Raw genomic sequence first — 23374 nt, forward strand, 5'->3', positions numbered from 1 at the left:
CAGATAGCTGTGAAATTAGGTGATTACCTAGTTGTTACTTAACCTTCTAATTTCTGTATAAGTCTAATTACATGAAATAGAAGTTGGGGTTCTGATTTTTTACTATGCTTATCCATTTGGAGTGTCATTGTAACTACTGTATTGTAAATGATGGAAAATAATTGCATATGTTAAAAAATAGTGTTATATTCTAAAATAAATAAATAAATAAAAATAAATATGTACAGAGTAGGGGCGCCTGGGTGGCTCAGTCGGTTAAGTGTCCAACTTCGGTTCAGGTCATGATCTCACAGTCCGTGGATTTGAGCCCTGCATCAGGCCCTGTGCAGACAGCTCAGAGCCTGGAGCCTGTTTCAAATTCTTTGTGTCTCTTTCTGCCCCTCCCCAGCTCGCTGTCTCAGTCTCTCAAAAAAATAAAAATAAAGACCAAAAAACTGTACAAGGATGCCTGGGCGGCTCAGTCAGTTAAGTGTCTGACTTCGGCTCAGGTCATGATCTCACAGTCCGTGGGTTTGAGCCCCACATCAGGCTCTGTGCTGACAGTTCAGAGCCTGGAGCCTGGTTTGGATTCTGTCTCTCTCTCTCTCTGCCTCTCCCCTGCTCACGCTCTGTCTCTCAAAAATAAATACACATTAAAAAATAAGATCTGAATAGACATTTTTTCCAAAGAAGACAGATTGGTAGCAGGTACATAAAAAGATCCTCAATATTACTAATCATTAGGAAAATACAAATCAAAACTACAATGAGAGATCATCTTAACACTTGTTATTGTTAGAATGGCAATTACCAAAAAAGACAAGAAATAATGAGTGTTGGCAAGAACATGGAGAAAAAGGAACACTTGACCACTGTTGTTGAAATGTAAATTGGTGCAGTCACTATGAAAAGCAGTATAGATTCCTTAAAAAATAGATAATAGAACTATGATATCATCCGGCAGTTTCATTTTTATGTATATATCCAAGAAAAGAAAAGTACTAACTCAGCAAGATATTCACTGCAACATTACTTACATTACTTACAATAGCCAAGGTATGGAAACAACCTAAGGGTACACAAAGAGATAAGTAAAGAAAATGTGGTATAAATATTTAATGAATATTATCCAAACATAAAAAAGAATGAAAACTTGCCATTTGCAATGGATGAATCTTGAGGGCATTATGCTAAGTAAAATAATGTAAAATAGACAGAAAAAGACAAATACCATATGATCTTACTTGTATATGGAATTTAAAAAAAGTCCATAGACGCAGAAACAGATTGGTGGTTGCCAGATGTGGGGGTGGGGGGCGTGAAATGAGTGAAGGGGGGCAAATGGTACAAACTTCCAGTTATAAAATAAAGTCAGGAGAATGCAATGTAAAATATGGTGACTATAGTTAATAATACTGTATTGAATATTTGAAAGTTCCTAAGAAAATAAATCTTAAAACTTCTCATCACAAGAAAAATAGAAGTTCTGTAACTTTGTATAGCGTTGGATATTAAGGAGACTTATGGTGATCATTTCACAATATACACATATATTGAATCATTCTGTTGTACACTTGAGACTAATATAATGTTATTATACCTCATTATACTAATATAATATCAATTATAGCTCACTGAGAAAAATAATTATTAATAAAAATAAAACATAAATAAAAATTTTTAAAGTCCTTTCACTTATCAAGACTACTAAGAAGCATAGTTAATATATCTTGAACATGGGGACCATCCTGTGCACTGAAGGGTGTTTGTCTCTATCCTTGGCCTCCAAAACACTATGCAGATGCCAGAGAAGCACCTCTGCCCTGGTTTTCATAATCAAAAAGACCTTCAAACACTGTCAAATGTTCACTAGGGAACAGAATCACCCTCAGCTGAGAAACACTGCTTTAGCATCAACACTCCGCGATTCTAAGACCTTCAACACAAGAAAGGAATACGGCTGCTAAATATAAACAGCCTAGGTCAACGTTAATCTGAGACCAATTAACAATGAGCCTATAGTGAAAATTATGAGCTCTGGTTCTGTTCCCCTGGCCTCTAGGTGAGACAGTAAGCTCATTGGCCCAAAGCTAAATACTGAATCCCAACTGGTTACAGATTCACATGGCAAAACTGTGTTTTATTTCTTTTTCTAGCCAAGTTAATGTTGGTTGAGCACACAAATTAATTAGAGAGCAGCTACTTATGGTTCAGTATTCTTAATTTTTACAATGCTATTCTATGACAAGTATTATTCCCTTCATAAATGCTCAAAAGGAAAATATGAACCATAATCTTAATAACCAAATGTAATCACATTTAGTTTTCAGAGATTGTCTTTTAACTCTTTCAGAAGCAATGTTAGTTGTAGTTAACAGCCCTGGCTTTGGAGCAAAGTTTTTCCCCAACGGAATCCCTGCCTAGTAACCTTAAGCAAGTCATCTATGCTTTCTGTGCCTCAGTTTTCTTATCTGTAAAATGGGACAATAATAGTACCTCATAAAATTTTCTAAGGATCAAATAAATTAATACACATAAAACATAAAAATTTTAAGACTGTTTGTTCTAGCTCTGTGACAAGTGATGTTAGCATTTTTTATAGAGATTACATAGTAGATTGCTTTGAGGAGTACAGACATTTCAACAATACTTGTTTTTCCAATCCACGAGTACAGCATGTCATTTCCATTTCTTTGTGTCATCTTCAAAGTCTCCTGTGTGTTTTATAGTTTTCAGAATACAAGTCTTTCACTTCTTTGGTTACATTTATTCCTACTTACCTTATTTGTTTTGGTGCAATCATAAATGGGACTGATCCTTAATTTCTTTCTGCTGCTTCACTACTGGTATATAAAAATGCAACAGATTTCTGTAGATTGATTTTGTATCTTGCAAATTTACTGAATTTTTGTACCATTTCTAGTAGTTTTTTTGGTGGAAGCTTTCAGGTTTTCTCTTTTTTTTAATGTTTATTTATTTATTTTGAGAGAGAAAAGAAAGAGAGCAGGGGAGGGGCAGAGAGAGAGGGGGGGAGATACAGAATCCCAAGCAGGCTCTGCACTGTCAGCACAGAGCCCAACACAAGGCTCAATCTCACAAACCATGAGATCATGAGCTGATCTGAAATTCAGAGTCAGACACTTAACTGACTGAGCCACCCAAGGGCTCCAGTCTTTCAGTTTTTATGTATAGAATATCATGTCATCAGCAAATAGTGAAAGTTTAATTTTTCCTTACTAATTTGAGTGCCTTTTACTTCTTTTGCCTGATTGCTATGGCTAGGATTTCCAGTACTATGTTAAATAACAGTAGTAGGAGTGGGCATCCCTATCTTATTTCTGACCATTAAGGAAAAGTTCTCAAATTTTCCCCATTGAGGATGATGTTAACTGCAGGTTTTTCATATACAGACTTTATTATGTTGAGGTATATTCCCTCTAACCCTACTCTGTTGAGGGTTTGTATCATGGAATGTTGGGCTTTGTCAAACGCTTTTTCTCCATCTCTTGAAATGTAGTACTAATGTGGGATATCACATTGATTGATTTGTGAATATTGCAAAAGATCCCAAATAGTCAAAGCAATCCTGAAGAAGAAAAGCAAAGCTGGAGGCAACACAATTTCAGATTTCAAGTTATATTATAGAGCTGCAGTGATCAAAACAGTATGGCACTGACACAAAACAAGACACACAGATCAATAGAACAGAAAAGAAAACCAAGAAATAAACCCACAAGCATATGATCAATTAATCTTTGACAAAGTAGGAAAGAATATCCAATTGAATAAAGATAGTCTCCTTCAACAAATGGTGCTGGGAAGGGGCACCTGGGTGGCTCAGTCGGTTAAGCCCCCAACTTTGGCTCAGGTCAGATCTCACGTTCATGGGTTGGAGCCCATGTCAGGCTCTGTTCTGACAACTAGCTCAGAGCCTAGAGTCTGCTTCCGGTTCTGTGTCTCCCTCTCTCTCTGCCCCTCCCCCTCTCATGCTCTGTCTCTCTATATATATCAAAAATAAATAAAACATTAAAAAAATTTTTAATTAAAAAAAAAAATGGTGCTGGGAAAACCGAATAGCAGCATGCAAAAGAACGGGACTGGACCATTTTCTTACAACATACACAAAAATAAATTCAAAATGGATTAAAGACTTAAATATGAGGCCTGCAACCATAAAAATCCTAGAGAGGTACACAGGCAGTAACCTCTTTGACATCAGCCATAGTAACTTCTTTCTAGATATATCTTCTAAGGCAAGGGACCAAATGCAAAAATACTGGAACTACATCAAAATAAAAAGCTTCTGCACAGCACAAAAAAAAAATCAACAAACCTGAAATGAAAGGGGAGAAGATACTTACAAATGACATATTTGGTTAGTATCCAAAATATATAAAGAACTTATAAAACTCAACACCCAAAAAATGAATAGTCCAATTAAAAAATGGGCAGAACACATCAACAGACATTTTTCCAATGAAGACATCCAGATGGCCAACAGACACATGAAAAGATGCTCAACATCACTCATCATCAGGGAAACACAAATAAAAACTGCAAAGATACATACCTTACACCTGTCAGAATGGCTAAAATAAAAAACACAAGAAACAAGAAGTGTTGGCAAGGATGTGGAGAAAGAGGAACCCTCCTGCACTGTTGGTGGGAACACAAACTGGTGCAGCCATTCTGGAAAACAGCACAAAGGCTCCTTAAAAGTTAAAAATGGGGGGACCTGGGTAGCTCATTCTGTCAAGCAGCTGACCCTTGACTTTGGCTCAGGTCATGATTTTGTGGTTCATAAGTTTGAGCCCTGCAATGGGCTCTATGCTGATGGTAGAGAGCCTGCTTGGGATTCTCTTTCTTTCCCTCTCTCTCTGCCCTTCCCCTGTTTGCTCTCTCTCACTCAAAATAAATATATAAAGTTTTTGAAAAGCTAAAAATAGAACTACCCTAGGGTCCAGTTCAATTGCACTGGAATTTACCCAAAGAATACAAAAATACTAATTCAAAGGGATACATGCACTCCAATGGCCACAACAGCATTATCTACTAGAGCCAAATTATGGAAACAGCCCAAGTGTTCAACTGATAAATGGATCAAAAAGAATATTACAATAGAATATGACTCAGCCATAAAAAAGAATGAAATCCTGGGGCACCTAGATGGCTCAGTCAGTTAAGTATCTCATTCTTGATTTCTGCTCAGGTCATGAATTCACAGTTTGTGAGACTGAGGCCCGCGCTGGGCTCTGTGCTAACAGCATGGAGCCTGCTTGGGATTCTCTCTCTCCCCGCTCTCTGTCCCTCCCCTGCTTATGCTCACTCGCTCTCCCTTTCTCTCTCTGTTTCTCTCTCTCTCTCTCAAAATAAATAAAGAGCTAAGAAATGAAACTTTGCCACCTGCAATGACATGGATGGAGCTAGAGTCTTATACTTGGAGAAATAAATCAATTGAATAAAGACAAATACCATATCTTTTCCCTTGTGTGGAATTTAAAAAACAAAACAAATGAGCAAAGGAGGAAAAAAAGAGAGGAAAATTAAGAAACAGACTCTTTTTAAAAAATATATATTCATCTATTTTGAGAGAGAGAGAGAGCATGGAGAAGGGGCAGAGAGAGAGAAAGAGAACAGAGAGTGAATCCCAAGCAGTGGGGATTCTGTCAGTGCAGAGCCCGATGTGAGGCTCGAACTAACTGTGAGATCATGATCTGAGCCAATATCAAGAGTCGAACATTCAACTAACTGAACCACCCAGGTGCCCCAAAAACAGACTCTTAACTACAATTAAAAGAACAAATTGATGGTTTTCAGAGGGGAGATGGGGTGGGGATGGGTTAAATAGGTGAAGGGGATTAAGAAGTACACTTGTGATGAGCGCTGGGTGTTGCATAGAAGTGTTGAATCACCATATTGTATACCTGAAACTAACATTATACTATATACTAACTAATTGGAATTTACATGAAAACTTAAAAAATACATGTGAAGCAAATTGGACACTGCCTGACACATAGTATGAACTCAATAAACATAAACTCATTATTATATCTACATCACATTCTGTTCTTTTAAGTAGTCAAATTTTTTCAAAGCAGTTTTCTATTTTATTTTTTATTTTAATTCTAGTTAACATATAGTGTTATATTAATTTCAGGTATACAATATAGTAGCCTAATTCTTCTACTGAGTAATGTATCATAAATATCTCCATACCTCTAAACCTTTTTCTACAACAGGATTCTTAACAGTTTGGATGTACCTCATTTAACATGGTCTCCTATCAGGAGACATTTAGGAGAGTTGTAGATTTTAGTTATTAGAAAGTGTCACAAGTTGCCATGCTTGCACATCTATTTCGTGATTTCCTCAGAAGCAAAGATGCTGGGATAAAAGGCATATTCACTTTTAAGCGTTTTGGTATATTTTAGGTCCCAGGATTTATATCACCCACAAGTTTCTTATAATGTTTTACATTTGGCTTATGATGAAAGGGGCCTAGGAGATTGTTCCTGAGCAAAGAGGAATAATGAAGTTAGGAGGGTGTGCTCCTTAGCCACACTGAACAGCAAAATAATGCTGAAATGAAAGTTGTGGGTGCCGTGAATGTCCCACGAAGGTGACGTGTGCTGACGACCATACCAGCATCTCCAAGCCCAGGCTGTCTGAGCTATCAGCACCCTTCCCATATAACTAACTCCAGATACGAAAAACGTCATCAAGCCCTGGATGTCAGGAACCCTCAGCCTCAAACTGTTGAATTGGGGAAAGTCAGAGCTGCTGCACTGACACACGTTTCACAGGCTTTCTTTCTAAATTTACTCCATTTGTGGAGAATTCCTCTTGGCAAGGTGTTATGGCCCTTGTGTCAGCAAAACCTCGTATAATTTAGAAGTATGTTCCTAAAATAGTAAAAGGGCTGAAATGTCTAAGACTCAAAAAAAATTACCTGAAGAGATTCCATCACAAAAAACCTTGCCAGAGGGAGCTGATCACATTGAACTGCAGGTGAAGAAACAGCACGACATGGTTGTCCGGCCCATTGGCCCAACACTTCATGCCTGCCTGCTATTAAAAAAAGAGGTCTTAAAAATAAATCATCAGTAAATAACTACTCTAAATTTAGAAGATCTTCAAGGTCATCTATTCTAGCTCAATGGTCACCTGTTGCTTGGATTCCATTCACAGCTGTACCGAAAAGAGACTTTCTGCCTCTGCTTGGACATGTCTAATAGCAGGGAACTGCTACTCTCTCCTTGGGACAAATAATATAATTAGAGAATTCACCCCTAATTAAAATCCTGAAATCCATTAGCCTAAATCAACAAACACATAAGTTAACAGATGTTTTCCAGGCATTGGTGAGTCCTGTAGAATGTTGAAATGTTATCTTTATAGCTCTTAGGAAGGGAACTTTGTTTAGAAAAGTACACTGATAAGCCATGTGGGGTAAGAAAGATGAAGGGTTATAAGGTAAGCAGAGAGCAAAACCAAACTGTTGTGCCTTAGAAATCCAGGGAACACTGAAGTGGGGTAAGCAGTGAGAAGCTGGAAAGGGAACTGAGAAAGGAAGAGGAGTTGCTGAGTGACCCATTCGATGCTGGAGCCTGTAGGGAAAAGGAGCCACTCAGGATTCCCTGTGCCTGAAGTTCTATTAAGAACAAGATTCCATTTTAAGTTGACTTCATTTCTACAATACAAAAGATAGACTGGTATAACACTTTTAGAAAGCAATTTAGCAATATATATCCAATTTGCTTTAGCCTTATAATCCCAATTTGTGACATACATCCTGAAAAATTAAATCAAAATGTGAAAATGCTGAATGAGAAAAGAGGATGCAGTATAGATATATAATGGAATATTACTCAGCCATAAAAAGAATGAAATCTTGCCATTGGCAATGACACGGATGGAGCTAGAGAGTATTATGCTAAGTGAAATAAGTCAAAGAAAGACAAATACCATATAATTTCACTCATACGTGGAATTTAAGAAACAAAACAAATGAGCAAAGCAGCGGGGGGTGGTGGGAAGCAAACCAACAAACAGACTCTTAACTATAGACAACAAGCTGATAGTCACCAGAGGGGAGGTAGGCGGGGGGATGGGTTAAGTAGGTGATGGGCATTAAGGAGTGCACTTGAAGTGATGAGCACTGGGTGATGTATGTAAGTGCTGAATCACTATACTATACACCTGAAACTAGTATTACACTGTTTGCTAGCTAGAATTTAAATAAAATCTTTTTAAAAATGTGAAAATGCAAAAACTTAGAACCAACTCAGATTCTAAAAAAGAGACTGCTAAATACATTATGGCACAGTCCCACGAATACTTTGCAAATATTAAATATTATGTTAATGATAATATGACATAGAAAAATGTATGATAAGATATCTTTGATAGAAATAAGAAAATTATAATTTAATATTAACCAAACAAGGAAACAAGTAAAATAACAAAAAACTTCTATGTGTAGAAAATATTTTAAAGAAATACCACAAAACTGTTAATAGTAGTCATCTCTCAGGATAATTTTCTCCTATTTTTCCAAGTTTTTGAAATTTTACATAGCAAGCAACTTTAACACTTAGAATGTAAAATTTAAAAAATTTTTTTTAATGTTTTATTTATTTTTGAGACACAGAGAGACAGAGAGTGAGTGGGATAGGAGTAGAGAGAGACACAGAATCTGAAACAGGGTCCAGGCTCTGAGAGCCGGCCCAGGGCTTGAACTCACAAACCATGAGATCATGACCCAAGCCAAAGTCAGTCACTTTACTGACTGAGCCACCCAGGTGCCCCCAGAATGTAAAACTTTTTACATAATCTATATTTAAATATTAATTTTAAATTTCATTTAAGATGTGTTTATTGCTGTTAATTCTTTAGAAACTATACAAGAGAAACAGCTTCATGATTATAGAAAAGAAATCAGCTACCCTTTCTTTATACCCAAGTCTGACTTTGGTCAATTCACGTCAACCTTCTGAATGTCAACTTTGGTACAAAGGTAAAGAAAGCTCCCTGCCTCTTTCACAGGATTGTTGGGGGGGCACAATACATTGGTGAATATGGAAGCCCTCTGAATTCTACATCATTATAAAATTATAAAGAACTCTTACTGTCAGATTAGAATCTACAGGTAGTAGATTTACCTCATTCTTCCATCTTCTGACCCATTCTTCTTCTGCAAATGGCCACTTCATATAGTCTGGGAAAATACAGTGTATATAAGTCACATTTCTATATAATGCATATTGGGATAAAATTCATAAAATTCAGTATATTACTTTGAAATAAAATAAACAAAAGGTCCTGAAAGCTTTGGTGCCATAATTCTCTTTAACAATATGTTTTCATGTGTGGCATGTATGTGTGATGGGAGGTGTGAGTGTGAGTGTGTTAGGAGTGTATACGTGCACATGTATACACTGAAGAGACCTTGCGAGCCAGAGGTGAATTTAGAATTGCTACTTCCTTATAAAGAGATTTATGTTGTTTTCTTTTGCTTTGTTTTGCCTGACTATCCATGGCAAATCTAGATACTAAAGAAGAAACTTTCAGGATCAAAGATTACAGATTCGAGTTCTGGGCATGGGAGCCTATAACATCCTGAAGAAGATCACTCACTGGAACCTGACTGCAATACCTTAATCTTTAAGCAGAATTCAAGATAAGTCCCTGCTGAGTTCCTTCCAAAAGTTAGGGGAGGAATCATTAAAAGACCCATTTACAAGGCAGTTTCCTCTCTTCCTCCTGCAAAACAAAAAAGCAAACAATAGTATAGCGGGAAGAACACAAGACTTCAGTCAGATGCTCAAAGTTAAAGTCCTACTTACACTGACTGATAAGGCCATCTTTACCCACCAGTTCAGCACAGTGCCACTTCCTTGCACACTGCCCTGTTACTTCCCCAAACTCCTGAGGAAAACCTCTCCCATTGCCAATCTGTCCCAGCTCATCACCAGTTCTTATGAATGGATCCCTGTGCCTCTCATTTCTTACGTTTCTTGTATCCCTTCCCACCCTAGGCCTATGCCCTTCAAGTGAGAGCAAATTCCCGGCCTGGCTCACCTTCCAGTGATGACCCAGGCCACGTCAGAGGCGGGACACAAGGGAGCCAGGAGAACATTTACAAGTTATTGGACCTCTCTTGACCTGAGTTTTAAGGCTACTGGAGTAAATGATCTCTAGTGTCCATTCTTGATCTAATATTCGACAGTTCTATCACAACATAAAAATTACAATAACAAATATAATAATTAAACCTGAAAATTTGTATAATGGGCCAGTTATCAATGCATCTTCATTTACATCATCTCTTTGGCCCACCCAATGGATAGATAAACTGGGAGGTATCATCTCCATTCTGGAGATGACATTTTGAAAATTACATGATCTACTCTTCCAGGATTTCAGGACTCAAACCCATATCTTCTGACTCTAACTTCTAAGTTCTTTAATCCATAGAATGATAAGTCATAGGAAAACCCTGTTGCTATCTATTCAGAGAGGAAACAAGAGTTTGAGCAACTGTGGAAATTCCAAAATTTCAAATATAAGCAATGTGACTTTTTCAGACTAGATTCAAATCCTTTAGGGCATAACAAGGCATTCATTTCTGTTCTTGCGAAGCAAAGCACATCTCCTACCCAGAAGAGGAACTGGTAGGATTTCAAACATTCTTACCGAGCTCAAGGGGACTAGAGTTTAGCACACACCATAGATTATCCAAATACAAAGCATCATGAGCCTCACTGTTCTATAACTGTACAAAACCTTACATTGTCTTTTTTAATGTTTATGTATTTATTGATTGAGAGAAAGAGAGAGAGAAAGAATGCAAGCAGGGGAGGGGCAGAGAGAGAAGGAGAGAGAGAATTCTAAGAAGACTCCACACTGTCAGAGTAGAGCCTGATGCAGGGTTTGATCCCATAAACCGTGAGATCATGACCTGTGCTGAAATCAAGAGTCAGACATTTAACTGACTGAGCCACCCAGGCACCCCAGCCCTTACATTGTCTTTGATCATGTATTGTTTTTCCAATGTTACTATATAAGAAATTACTACAAATGTAGTGGCTTAAAACAACACAAATCTATTGTTTCACATTTCTATAGGTCAGAAGTCTCACATGGATCTCACAGGGCCAAAGTAAGGTATGGGGAAGGCTGGTTCCTTCTAGAGCCTCTAGGAGAGAATCTGTTTCCTTGCCTGTTCTAGTTTCTAGAAGCTTCCTGCATTACTTGGTTAGTGGCTCCTCTCTTCATCTTCAAATCCAGTAATGTAGCATGTCTCTGACCCTGCTTCTGTTTTCCCATCATTTTCTTTGACCACAGCAGGATAAGGGTCCTTTTATTTTTTTTATTTTGTGTTTTTGAGAGAGAGAGAGAGAGCACAAGCAGAAGAGAAGGATATAGGGAAGAGAGAGGGAAAGAGGCTCCACGCTCAGTGTGAAGCCCAACACAAGGCTCAATCCGATGACCCAGGGATCATGACCTGAACCAAAATCACGAGTTGGACACTTAATCGACTAAGCCACTCAGGTGGCCCAATAAGATTAATCAGATCCACTCAGATGATCCAGGTAATCTCTCCATCTCAAGGTCCTCAATCATATTTACAAAGCCCATTTTTCCCATGAAAGGTTAACATAGTCCCAGGTTCCAAGGATTAGGATGTGGATATCTTTGGAGGGCCATTATTCCATCTACCATAATGATTATTTTTCATTAGTTTATTCAAAAATAATAGCCAAAATGTATCAGTGTACCTTCTATATGTTATGAGACTGAACTCATGACCCCCTTCTATATGTTAGATAACTGATGTAGGAATTTTATGCACATTCCAACAAATACTTATAAAAATATGTCAACGTTGGTATCATTATCCCTACCTGACAGTGAAAATGAGACTCATTGGTGAAGTAACTCTACAAGGTCATCTAGTAGTCAGGGGCAGAGCAGGCTTCTAAACCACTATAAAACAACCGTGCACAAGAGAAGCCGCCACGTTTCAGTGCTTGCACTGATTCCCAGGCATAAAGCTGTCGTGTGGCTAAGCTCTGCTGGAAGCCTCACAGACAGCTCTGCATGGAGGCACCCCTCCCTGTGCAAGGAGCCGCAGTGTGCAGCCTGAGGTTCCTTTGCAATACATGTTCCATCCACAGCAAAAGGGAAATCCAGAAGAAAGGCAAAAGCTTCCTAAGAGAAAAACTTCTAAAACCTCTGCAGACTCTTAAGATTTGGGGTAACACATGGCAAATGTGACAGGTTTCCTGGGCGTCTGCTAGTAGTTGGCATCATCACACTCCACAGTCAATTTCAAAATTGTCATTTTGGGCCCACTGAGGCTTTAAATAGCACCTCCTAACAGCCGGGCCGGTTTTGTAGCTTTCTCTTTCTATTAAGAGCATGGGAGGGCTCAGAGACTATTGAAAATAAATGTCACAAAGTAAATGCTTTTATACATTTGTTTGTTTAAATTGCTTTGAGGGCACTGAGAATGAAGACACATGGTTCAAAATGAGATATTCCAGAATAATGATGCTGTATCTCAGAGCACCCAAAATACCAATTGCTACCCAAAACAAGATGCTGAGATAGAAATGCACATGTCACATTAATGCAAAGGCCAAAAAGTGAGAGAATAAAAGAAAACAAAATTTCAAAACACTATTGTTTATTAAGCACTTGATGTTTGCCAGAAGTTTTTGAAAATTAATCTCATTTCATCCATACAATACTTATAAGTAATCTAATTTCACTGGTGAAGACAGAGGCTTAGCAGCAACTGGTCCAAGGTCACCCTGCTGGATGCCAATGAGGCTGGAGACACCTGGCATAAAAAGAATCTATTTCGCTACATACCCAACCAAGCAGTCTAGGCTCAAGGTATTAGGCAAGAGCCAGCCCTGACTCACCAGAAGGCAGCCTGACTTGGAAAATAGTATTTATTTGCTTCTAGGCTATGTGGGAAACAAGAAGCCGCATTAACGGGGAAGATCAAAGACAGGCAGGTGCAGCTGATTTAGTTCCAGCCATCACATTCTCAATGTTCCTAACAAGAGTGGGGATAGTAACACCTTGTAATTACACAACGCCCTCTTCAGGAAAGCTCAGAGCTCTTTAAAGACACATTCACATTTGTCTTCCCAGCAGCTCTGGAATGGAAGAGACAGCACAATCACTTTCCTTTTACAGAGAGAGAAGCTGATGCCTTTGCCCACGGTCATAGTGGAACACAAAGGCTTGGAGAGATGGCAGCCCTGGGACTCTTATCCAGATGGCTTACCCACCAGCTGTGGGAAAGCAAATTCAATACCCTGGACTCAGAGACTCATGGGTGAAACATCCATTTAGGCAGCCATGCTATGCTCCCTGTCAAAATGACCCATGCCATGAGAAACTTGTGACTTAGGAAGGCCCTCTATTTCCTTCATGCTTCAGACATTCACTCCTGGTGGAGAGGGGATCTTTCTTTTGTTAAACAGCACATTGCGTTATTAAAAAAAAAAAAAAGGATCAGTCTCAACCAGAAAAAGATTTGTTGGTCAAATTGATAGTCTACTCCAAAGAAACTCAAATTCTGGAGCCAAGAGGATCCCTGATCCTCTCCCAGAATGGAACCTAGAATTCGAATTTCTGGCCTTGACTGAAAGAGAGTAGTGCCCGAGGGATGGTGAAAAGAAAAAAAAAAGGAAAATGAGGGAGACCCTGCAGAGAAGGGACCCACAGGTGGGCATTCACTGTCGGGCCATCCCCAAGGTGAACTGTACAGAGGGTAAAGTGTTGTTAGCACAAGCTCTGCATATCCTTAGTATCTGCAACTGGCTATTGGTGTGACTATAGTTTTTATGAGGATTGTATTTGTGCATTCTTCCAGACATTTCAGGGCTTAGTAACAAGCTATGCAAGATTCAGACTGTGTCTCCTACAGCACAATACTTCACAGCATAAAAACAGGTAGAACACTATAGGTCTTAAAAGTGTGAGTCATTCTAATTACCAGAGTTAATAAAAGGTTCTATTGTACCAAATTTAAAAAAAAAAGTCTTCATAATTTAAAATACTCTCAAGGCACAAGGCTTAGCACTTGAGAACGTGGAATGCCAGGTTCTTCAGTTGTGATCTTGAGCCAAACACTGAGATATCTGTATTCCTAGAAATGTAGTTTAGTGACCTCCTCCCTAAGGCAGAGACCTTACCATCATGAAATTTTTGAGAGCTAAAACCTGATTTTTAATGCTATGCTATAGTCTCAAATGTGAATTCAATGAAAATACTATGTAACTTTGCTTTGCTTATTGCTCCTAGATTTGAAGCCCAAGATAAATAGCTTTTATGTTAAAACAGTAAGTTTTGCCTACTCCACCCATTCTCAATTTCTGATGAATAAAAACCAAAAGGAAATAGGGGAATATAGCTGGCTCAGTCACTAGAGCATACAACTTTGGTCTCAGGGTCATGAGTTCAAGCCCCAAGTTGAGCATAAAGCTTACCTAAAAAGGCAGGGGAGGGTGGTGGTGGAAAGAATAGAAAAGAAGGAGAAAGGGGAGTAATCTGAATGAAGAAAAATCAAGAAAGAAGATTTAAGAAAAGTCTGCTACATAGACAATAGATGAAGATAAAATAAAGAATAAGAGTACAATCTGTCTGGAAGGAAAATGACCAGAACCCAAGGAAACAGCCTCCCCACCCAGCTCAGCGCTACCAAGTTTGGAAGCAAGAGCTGTCTCCGGAGTAGTATCTCTGAGGCAAACTCCCAGTCTCCTAGGTGATCTCAATTATGACTATAAATATATATATCATTGATAAAACATTAGAAAAATCAAGCCTGTCAGGATATTTGAAGACTAATACATCATGACAAAGTAGGATTTATTCCAGGAATGAATGCAATTATGGGCCAATATTAAGAAATCTATAATTCACCATATTCGTAGGTCAAAGAAAAGCCATCTGATTGCTTCAATAGATATTCTTTAAAAAGCAATTGATAAAGTTTTAAATCTATGATCTAGAAATGGAAATAGAAGAAATTAAAGAGTATTTGTTAATTGATATGCACTATGATCCAATTAATGGGAAACATAATATTTAAATATAAAACATTATGAAGATTTTTATTAATAAGAGGAATGAGACAAAAATGACCATTATCAAAACTAATATTTTCATATCCTTCTGGTAGTTCTAGACAAATAAGACCAATAGAGGCAAAAAGAAGTATAAATATCAGGAAGGAGAGGAAATTTTATCTTTATTTGCGTATAATATCCACATGAAAAATATCCACGACAATCAATTGAAATAAATACTGAAACTAATAGGAGAGTTCATTAATATGGCTATGTAAATAATATATATTTAAAATGATAAATTTTGTATATGCCAGTTATATCCATTTTCTCTGCAATTAAAACCCATTCATGTTGAGAAAACTCAAAGAAAATGAGGATAAAATAAAACTAGGCACATGAAGATTTCAGGAAATGTAAAGATACAAAGAGCACCAGTTCTCTATCCTGTAACTTCCCAAACGACAACAGGATGGTTGAGAAAAGGTGAGAAGATTTTAAGAATACAAGCGGTTACATACACATGGAAGCCAGCAGTGGTCCTTTGCCTTTTTGTCCAAATATTCTCAAGTTTCATAACAAATTGAGTTTTACCGTGGTGTCTCATATCCATGCACCAACCCACGGATAAGAGCACAATCGTATTTGAATTTGATGTTACAGAAGCTACTCCTAAATCATATTCCAGACCCCAAGTCACAAATAGGTAACCTCACTACCAGTGGGCTCCTCTTGTTTATACAGCAATGGTTGTCTTCCTCTCTCCCTTAACTTCTGGGTTTATCTCTTCACTTACTTTTCAAACCCCAGCCTCTCATCAATCCATGAACAAGGAAAACTTTCTCTTACTACTTTTACTTGGGAATTAAAAACCTGCTACCACTTGAGGTCTGCTCTGTGCACTTATTCTTTCATACATTTATCCAACAAACATCTATTCAATGCCACCTATAGACTGGTTGCTGGTGGTGTTGGATGAGTAAATTAGTATAGTAAGGGCCTCACAGTACTTATAAGTCTAGTGGGAGATTCAAACAAACTGAAAGGCAACTACAATATCATCAGTAAATGTGTGCTAGGGGAAGCACAAGATGCCGATATAACAAAAAATAGGGTCATCCAACCCTACTGGGGAGGTGCCCTAAGTATGAATAAGAGTTGAAAGGCAAAGCATAAGGTGGGGTGGAGAGAGGAAAGCGCACATCTCATTTTACTCATTTCTGGCATAAAAGACAACCACACATTCAATTAACATTCTCAGACCCACTAGGCAAGCTTCTAGGAGCTGCCACCGTTTTAGCTGGTACAGACACCATGTTACATGCCGTGTTGTATAGCTCCTTGGTGATGTCTGACAGCACTCTAAATAATCCTTTGGGAACTAACAGAAGTTTCGAGTGGATAGGATGAATTCTGAACAGAGGGTTTTTAAGAGCCTCTTTATCCTCTGGGGCTAAAGCCCCTTTCAAGGACTGCTTGAGCAATCCTAGCTGTTCGGTGACAACGCACACGGTTACCAAGGATGAGAAAGGCATATGAAGAAAATACTGCTTTGGTCTTCAGTAAATGTTTGAACTCTGCTGGGTCTGACGGCAAAGCCCCAAGGACAAAGATGAATTTCATGATGTAGGCTTTTCCCATCAGGGCTCATGACTGACTAAGTTTTTTAAGGCTCTAGTGAGGGTCTGCTACCATGGTCAGCATTTGAAGTATGTAGCCTAGAAAAGTACAGCTTTATAGATTTGGAGAATCTTACTAACTTCCGTCCAGGAGAATCAGAACGTTAAAAAGCAAATATTTTTGCTAATCTCCCAAAAACCAGGACTTCTGCCCAACTCTAGTTGCTCCTCAGCTACTACAAACACCACTTCATTAGTATATTGCTGTTAGCCCTTTCACGAATTGTTGACATTTAAATAGGAAAGACATGTTTATTATTGGAAAGTCATTACTATGACCCTTTCCTAATCTTAAATATTTACGTGTATTCTGTTCATCCTAAAAGAGAACTCGAACATTCATGCATATAAATGATAATAAACCGGTTTGAAAACTTTATTAAACAAAGTGTATATACTGCTTAAAATGTGACCCCCTAAGAATTACTGACCTCTAGGAATAATCAGCTTTTATAAATTTAATGACAAGAAATACATAATTATTTTCCCTCTAAAATCAGGGATTTCATGATGATGTCTGTTCTTACCACCATCCAATAACATTGTACTAGAGGTTCTAAGCAAAGAAGTGTCATTATCCAAAGACAATATGATTGCCTAGGTAGGAAACTCCTAATTCATCTACAAAAGAAGAAAGAAAGAAAAAAGAAGGTGAAAGCTACTACTAATTGAATCTATCAAGATCAGTATACAAAATCAACTGCATGTGTATGTGTGTATAAAAATAAATTTATATATATATATAAAATTATATATATATATAATACTTGGGATAAATCTGGTGGAAAATGTACAAGACTTGAAAACTGAAAACTACAAACCACTGCTAAAAGCTAAAAAATACATAAGTAAACAGACATAGATCAAACGACTCAATACTGTTACGATGGTAATTCTCTTCAAATTGATCTATAGATGTAACATAATCCAAATCAGAATTCTAGGAGGCTTGCTTGTAGAAATTGACAAGCCAATTATATAATTCATATGGAAATGCAAATGGCCTATAAGAGCCAAAACAAATTTTTTAAAATAACAAAGTTAGAGGACTTAACATTACTGACTTCAGGACTTACTATCAAGTAACAGCAAAATAAACAAACAGATTAAACAGAATAGAAAGTCCAAAAATAAATGCACACATATAAGGTCAATTGATTTTTGACAAAGATGCAAAAGGAGTCCAGAAAAAAATAGAGAGAGTTAGCAAACGGGACTAGAACAATATCCATATCAAAAAAAAAGTAAACTTCAATCCATAACTCACATCACATGAAAAAATTAACTTAGAACAAACCTAAATATAAAACCTAAAATTTGTGTAAGAGGAGCACCTGGGTGGTTCAGTCCATTGAGCATCCGACTCTTGATTCCTGCTCAGGTCGTATCTCATGGTTTAGGAGATAAAGCACCACACCAGGCTCTGTGCTAGCTGAGTCTGCTTGGGATTCTCTCTCTTTCCTCTCTCTTCCCCTCTCCTGCACACACTCTCCCTCTCTCAAAATAAATAAACAAACGTCGAAAAATTGTTCAGGAAATTCTCTGGGTTAAATGAAAATGAAATCAAAGCATGATCTAACTTCAGATAGCTGTGAAATTAGGTGATTAACTAGTTGTTACATAACCTTCTAATTTCTGTATAAGTCTAATTACATGAAATAGAAGTGGGGGTTTTGATTTTTTACTTTGCTTTTCTGTTTGGAGTGTAATTGTAACTACTGTATTGTAAATGATGGAAAATAATTGCATATGTTAAAAAAATAAATTGTATTATATTCAAAAAATAAAATAAAATAAAATAACTCAACAAAAAGTATGGTCTATACAAGAATAAATTGATAAACTGAACTTCATCAAAGTTAAGGCTTTGGCTCTTCTAAAGATACTATTAAGAGAATGAAAGACAAACAACAGAGGCACTATCTGTATATTATATATCCAATAAAGGACTTGTTTCCAGAATATATAAAGAACTTTCAGAACTCAATAAAAAATAATGCTTATAAAAGATTTGAACAGACATATCCTCAAAAAAGATATATGGCAAATAAACATAGGAAAAAATTAACAGCAGTAGTCACATGGGAAATACAAATTAAACCACAATGTCTATTACACCTCAATAAAAAAATTATTTTTAACTGTAAAAAAAACCCATAATGAAATAAGCACTACATGCCTATTAGAATGACTAAAATTTAAAAGACTGGACATTTTGTTTTTTGGCAGAGATGGGGAGGAGTTAGAACTCAGATACACTGCTCATGGGAACGTGAAATAGTATGAACACTTTGGAAAATATTTTGGGAATTTCTTTAAAAATTAAACACACACTGACTATATGATCCAGCTCTTTCACTTCCAAATATTTGTCCAAGAAAATGAAAGCATGTGTCTACACAAAGACTTGTACACAAAAGTTGAGAGCAACATTTTTTATGGAACATTTCTGGGACAGTTGTAGATCTTATTCTCTCTTCAGTACTGGGAAATTCTCTTCTATTATTTCCCTAATAACTTTCCTTTAAATCTTCTCAGTTCTCTTATCCTGAGATTTCTATGATTTGTATGTTGGGCCTCTAGGGTAGGTTTTTATATTTCCTATCTTTCATTCACATTTTTCACCCTGTCTTTCCTCTATCTTCTTGGCAACTTTTATCTCTATCATCCTCTTCTACTCCCCCAACTGCATTATGTATTGAGATCATTTGTAACTTGGGATTCAAATAGCTATTTTTTTAGATTCTGAATAAATAACTGTTAAGAATTAACTAAATGTTTTATGTGTTTCTTCGGATTGAAAGACTTCTTATCTATTTGTTTGCTTTTTGTATCTCATGGGTTTGCTGTATGTGTATATATATATGCACGTGTATTTATTCATGGTGGTCTTTTTCTAACCATTCTTTCAGAGTGCATTTTTTGAGACATTTTTAAATTCTAAAATGTCTTCAGTAGACCTTTCAAATTGACTGTCACTTTCACTTGGGCATAAAATTTTAAGTTCAAAATAATTTTCCTTCAGAAGAGCAAATATTTTTCTCCAATGTTTTTCTAATACGTTGTTTTTGATGAGAAGTGTGATGTCAATTTGACTTTCATTTATTTGTAGAAACACTATTTTTATCTTTCTGGAAACTTTGAATTTTCTCATTATCCTCAATGTTTTAAAATTTTTATCCATAAAGTGAAATTAATGACACATTATTCTTGATACAAAGTGTATATCAAAAGTGGAAAAATCATCTTTCTTCAGCTTTGAAATTATTTTCTACCTCTTTTTTCTTAAAAATTTCCTCTCTTCCATTCTTTCTTTCCTCTTCTATTAAAATTTCAAAATTTAAATGGATTTCTCTTGATATTTTTGAACTTTTATTCCATAACTAATATGACTTTTCTGACATATATCCCTTGTGTCATTTTGAAAAACTTTTGGGGGAGAATTACCCTGTTCAATTATGCTGATACATAGATCTCTCGCCAACAGTGACATAGGGGTAGGAATAGGATATACTCCTTGTAGAACATTCCTAGAATTGGTATTCTGCTGGTGAAGATTCTAGTTTTCCTGAAAATTACCATATGAGTTGATAAATTGGAATACTTATCAGAATCTCCCAATAATTGAAACTTTCAACTTTTTTTGTAATATTCAGAGTGTAAATAATCCAAATGTCCATCAGCAGATAAATGAATAAATAAATTGTGGTAAATTTACTCAATGGGATACTATTCAGCAATAAAAAGGATGAATTCCAAAATAATTATGTTGACTAAAATAAGCCAGACAAAATAAGGGGTCATGTCACCTATATAAAATTCTAGAAAATTCAAACCAACCTACAGTGACAGTAATCAATGAGTGCCTCTAAAAAAATGAAATATGAGAAAGCAATTGTAGAAGGACAGAGGACAGTTTTGGGAAGGACAAATATGTTCATTATCTTGATTGTGTTAACATGATAACATTTGTGAAGATACATATCAAAACTTATGAAATTGTACACAATTTAAATATGTACAGTTTAATTATATCTCAATAAGGCTGTAATGGAAGAGCATAATACACATATTTATCAGTGTTGAAAGTGGTTATTTTGAGGTGGTAGAATTAAGCCTGGATTTTTTCTTACTCTATATGCTTACTCTATGTGCTTACTCTATACACTATTTTTATTTTAAAAAATATATCACATTTAAAATTAAAAAAAAAACAGGGGCACCTGGGTAGCTCAGTCAGTTGAGCGTCCGGCTTCAGCTCAGGTCATGATCTCACGGTTCGTGGGTTCGAGCCCTGCATCAGGCTCTGTGCTGACAGCTAGCTCAGAGCCTGGAGCCTGCTTCAGATTCTGTGTCTCCCTCATCTCTCTGACCCTCCCCCGCTCACGCTGTCTCTCTCTATCTCTCAAAAATAAATTAAAAACACTTCTAAAAAATTAAAAAATAAAATAAAATAACAATAACTCTTTTAATATATAGTACATTTCAAATCAGAAAAAAATAATAACTTTCTGGTTTTGATCTGTATTTTTGGATAATTTGTAGAAGTATAAAAATATAATTGAATATTTTGACATTTTCCCTAAACATTGCATTACACTTTCTAATATGCAAGACATTTTTGTTGTTATTTTTAATAAATCCACAGTATTTCCATTGTGTTCCTAGCCACAATTTACCCAACCATGTTATTTTATGGGGTATTTAAAATTCCCCCTTCTTTTTATCTCCTCTTGCTGTTTTAATTAATTTTCAAAACTACCTTCATGCACAAAACTTACATGTTTTTTCAAAATATATGTTACCCAACTGCAAAAGGAAAAATGAACTATTGGGACTTCATCAAGATAAATAGCTTCTGCACAACAAAGGAAATAATCAACAAAACAAAGTCAGCCTACATAATAGAAGATATTTGCACAAGACATACCATATAAAGGGTTAGTATCCAAAATTTATAAAGAACTTCTTGAATTCAACACCCAAAATACAAATAATTCGGTGAAAAAAATGGGCAGAAGACATGAATAGACACTTTTCCAAAGAAGACATCCAGATGCCAAACAGACACATGAAAAGATGCTCAACATCACGCATCATCAGGAAAATACAAATCAAAACCACAATGAGATACCACCTCACACCTGTCAGAATAGCTAAAATTAACAACATAAGAAACAGGCATTGATGAGGATGCAGACAAAGGGGAACCCTCTTGCACTTGGTGAGAATGCAAACTAGTCCAGCCACCCTGGAAAGCAGTATAGAGGTTCCTCAAAATGTTAAAAATGGAACAACCCTATGACCCAGTAATTACACTACTAGATATTTATCCAAAGGATACAAAACTACTGATTCGAAGGGGCACACACACCGCAATTTCTATAGCAGCATTATCAACAATAGCCAAGGCAGAAATAATGTAGAGCCCTGAAGAGTCCCAAGTCAAAACACAAGAGACTGACATATGGAGATGCCCAACAAAAGGAAGGTCCCAACCAAAAATTCTGCACAGAAATCTGCTGAAGAACTGACTTCAAAGAGCTGATAAATACCTATACACATTATTGCTTAAAGAATCTTAGGGTTTTGCAAGGTGTCCCTAAGGGCTCTGTGAAAGATCATGATTCAAACAAATAGAAATAAACATCGGTCATGAATTTCATATGCCTTGTGATGAAATGGACAGTAACCCAACAGGCCCACTATCAATTTAGTAAGAGATCTTCCAGCAGTGCACTTCAGGATAATGTTTATTGCCTAAGACTGTTCTCAGTTTTTGACATGAAATAGAGGAAGCTGTTGATAACTGATGACTGCTACACGGCATGGAGGCAGGCTATGGTAGGCTGATGACATCAGTCTCCATCCCATATTACTTCATCCAACCTCTATTTATGGGTTGCTTGTGTGAGTAAATAAGTTCTACTGGTGTAATTTTAAAACCTGGAGAAAATTTTTCATTCTAAAGAATGAATTTTTATGTGCTTTGATTTAATTGCCTGTATGCCATTTTGATATTATTTTAAATATTGCAAACGTGAGCTATAGAAGTTAAAAGTAAATTGTATTATGAAACTTTTCTTTTTTGTGTGATATTCTGCATAGTTATATGTTAGGTCTTTCTGCTTTATATTTTACTAGCATTATATTTTATAAACATGTCTGATGGCCCAAAATGGTTACTTTTAAAGATAAGGTATGAGTTAGAAAAGGAAAATTCTAAACTTAAATCAATGAACGATTCCAATAAGGTCAGGGATGAAGAATTACAACCTCAAGGGTCATTCACTGCACTTGTGTAACAGGTGATCAAAATAAAAGTCCAATCACTTACAGAAGGACAGTGAATATTTTACTGCAGTGTTCAACCTTCAACATGTCTGAGCAAACTCTTCTTATTTAGCAACCATCAAGAGAAATCATCTCATCTTGACTGAAAATGACATACACATGTGCTTATATCAAATTTGACCTAGACTTGCAGATCTGTGCAGGGAAAAAAGAGCATAGGTTTCAAAATAAAGACATATTTATCATGTTTTATGTTTATTTTTAAAAAGAATACTCTTTATGTCTACATATTTCTATAAGAGCAATACAGAAGCCATGTATTTATAATAC

The 23374-nt window shown here is 36.5% G+C and overlaps 1 long non-coding RNA gene across 2 annotated transcripts in view; it reads right to left on the reverse strand.

Moving 5' to 3' along the window:
* Positions 1 to 23374, reverse strand: part of LOC115276593 — a 101501-nt gene that overhangs the window by 14098 nt on the left and 64029 nt on the right. For both annotated transcript variants that reach the window (XR_003902017.1, XR_003902018.1), the window contains exons 2-3: positions 9638 to 9744; positions 9144 to 9199 (exon numbers count right to left, since the gene is read on the reverse strand). This is a non-coding gene — a long non-coding RNA (uncharacterized LOC115276593). The remainder of the gene's footprint in view (positions 1 to 9143; positions 9200 to 9637; positions 9745 to 23374) is intronic.

Source organism: Suricata suricatta, chromosome 13, assembly GCF_006229205.1.
Source record: "Suricata suricatta isolate VVHF042 chromosome 13, meerkat_22Aug2017_6uvM2_HiC, whole genome shotgun sequence".
In the NCBI taxonomy this organism is placed as follows: Eukaryota; Metazoa; Chordata; class Mammalia; order Carnivora; family Herpestidae; genus Suricata; species Suricata suricatta.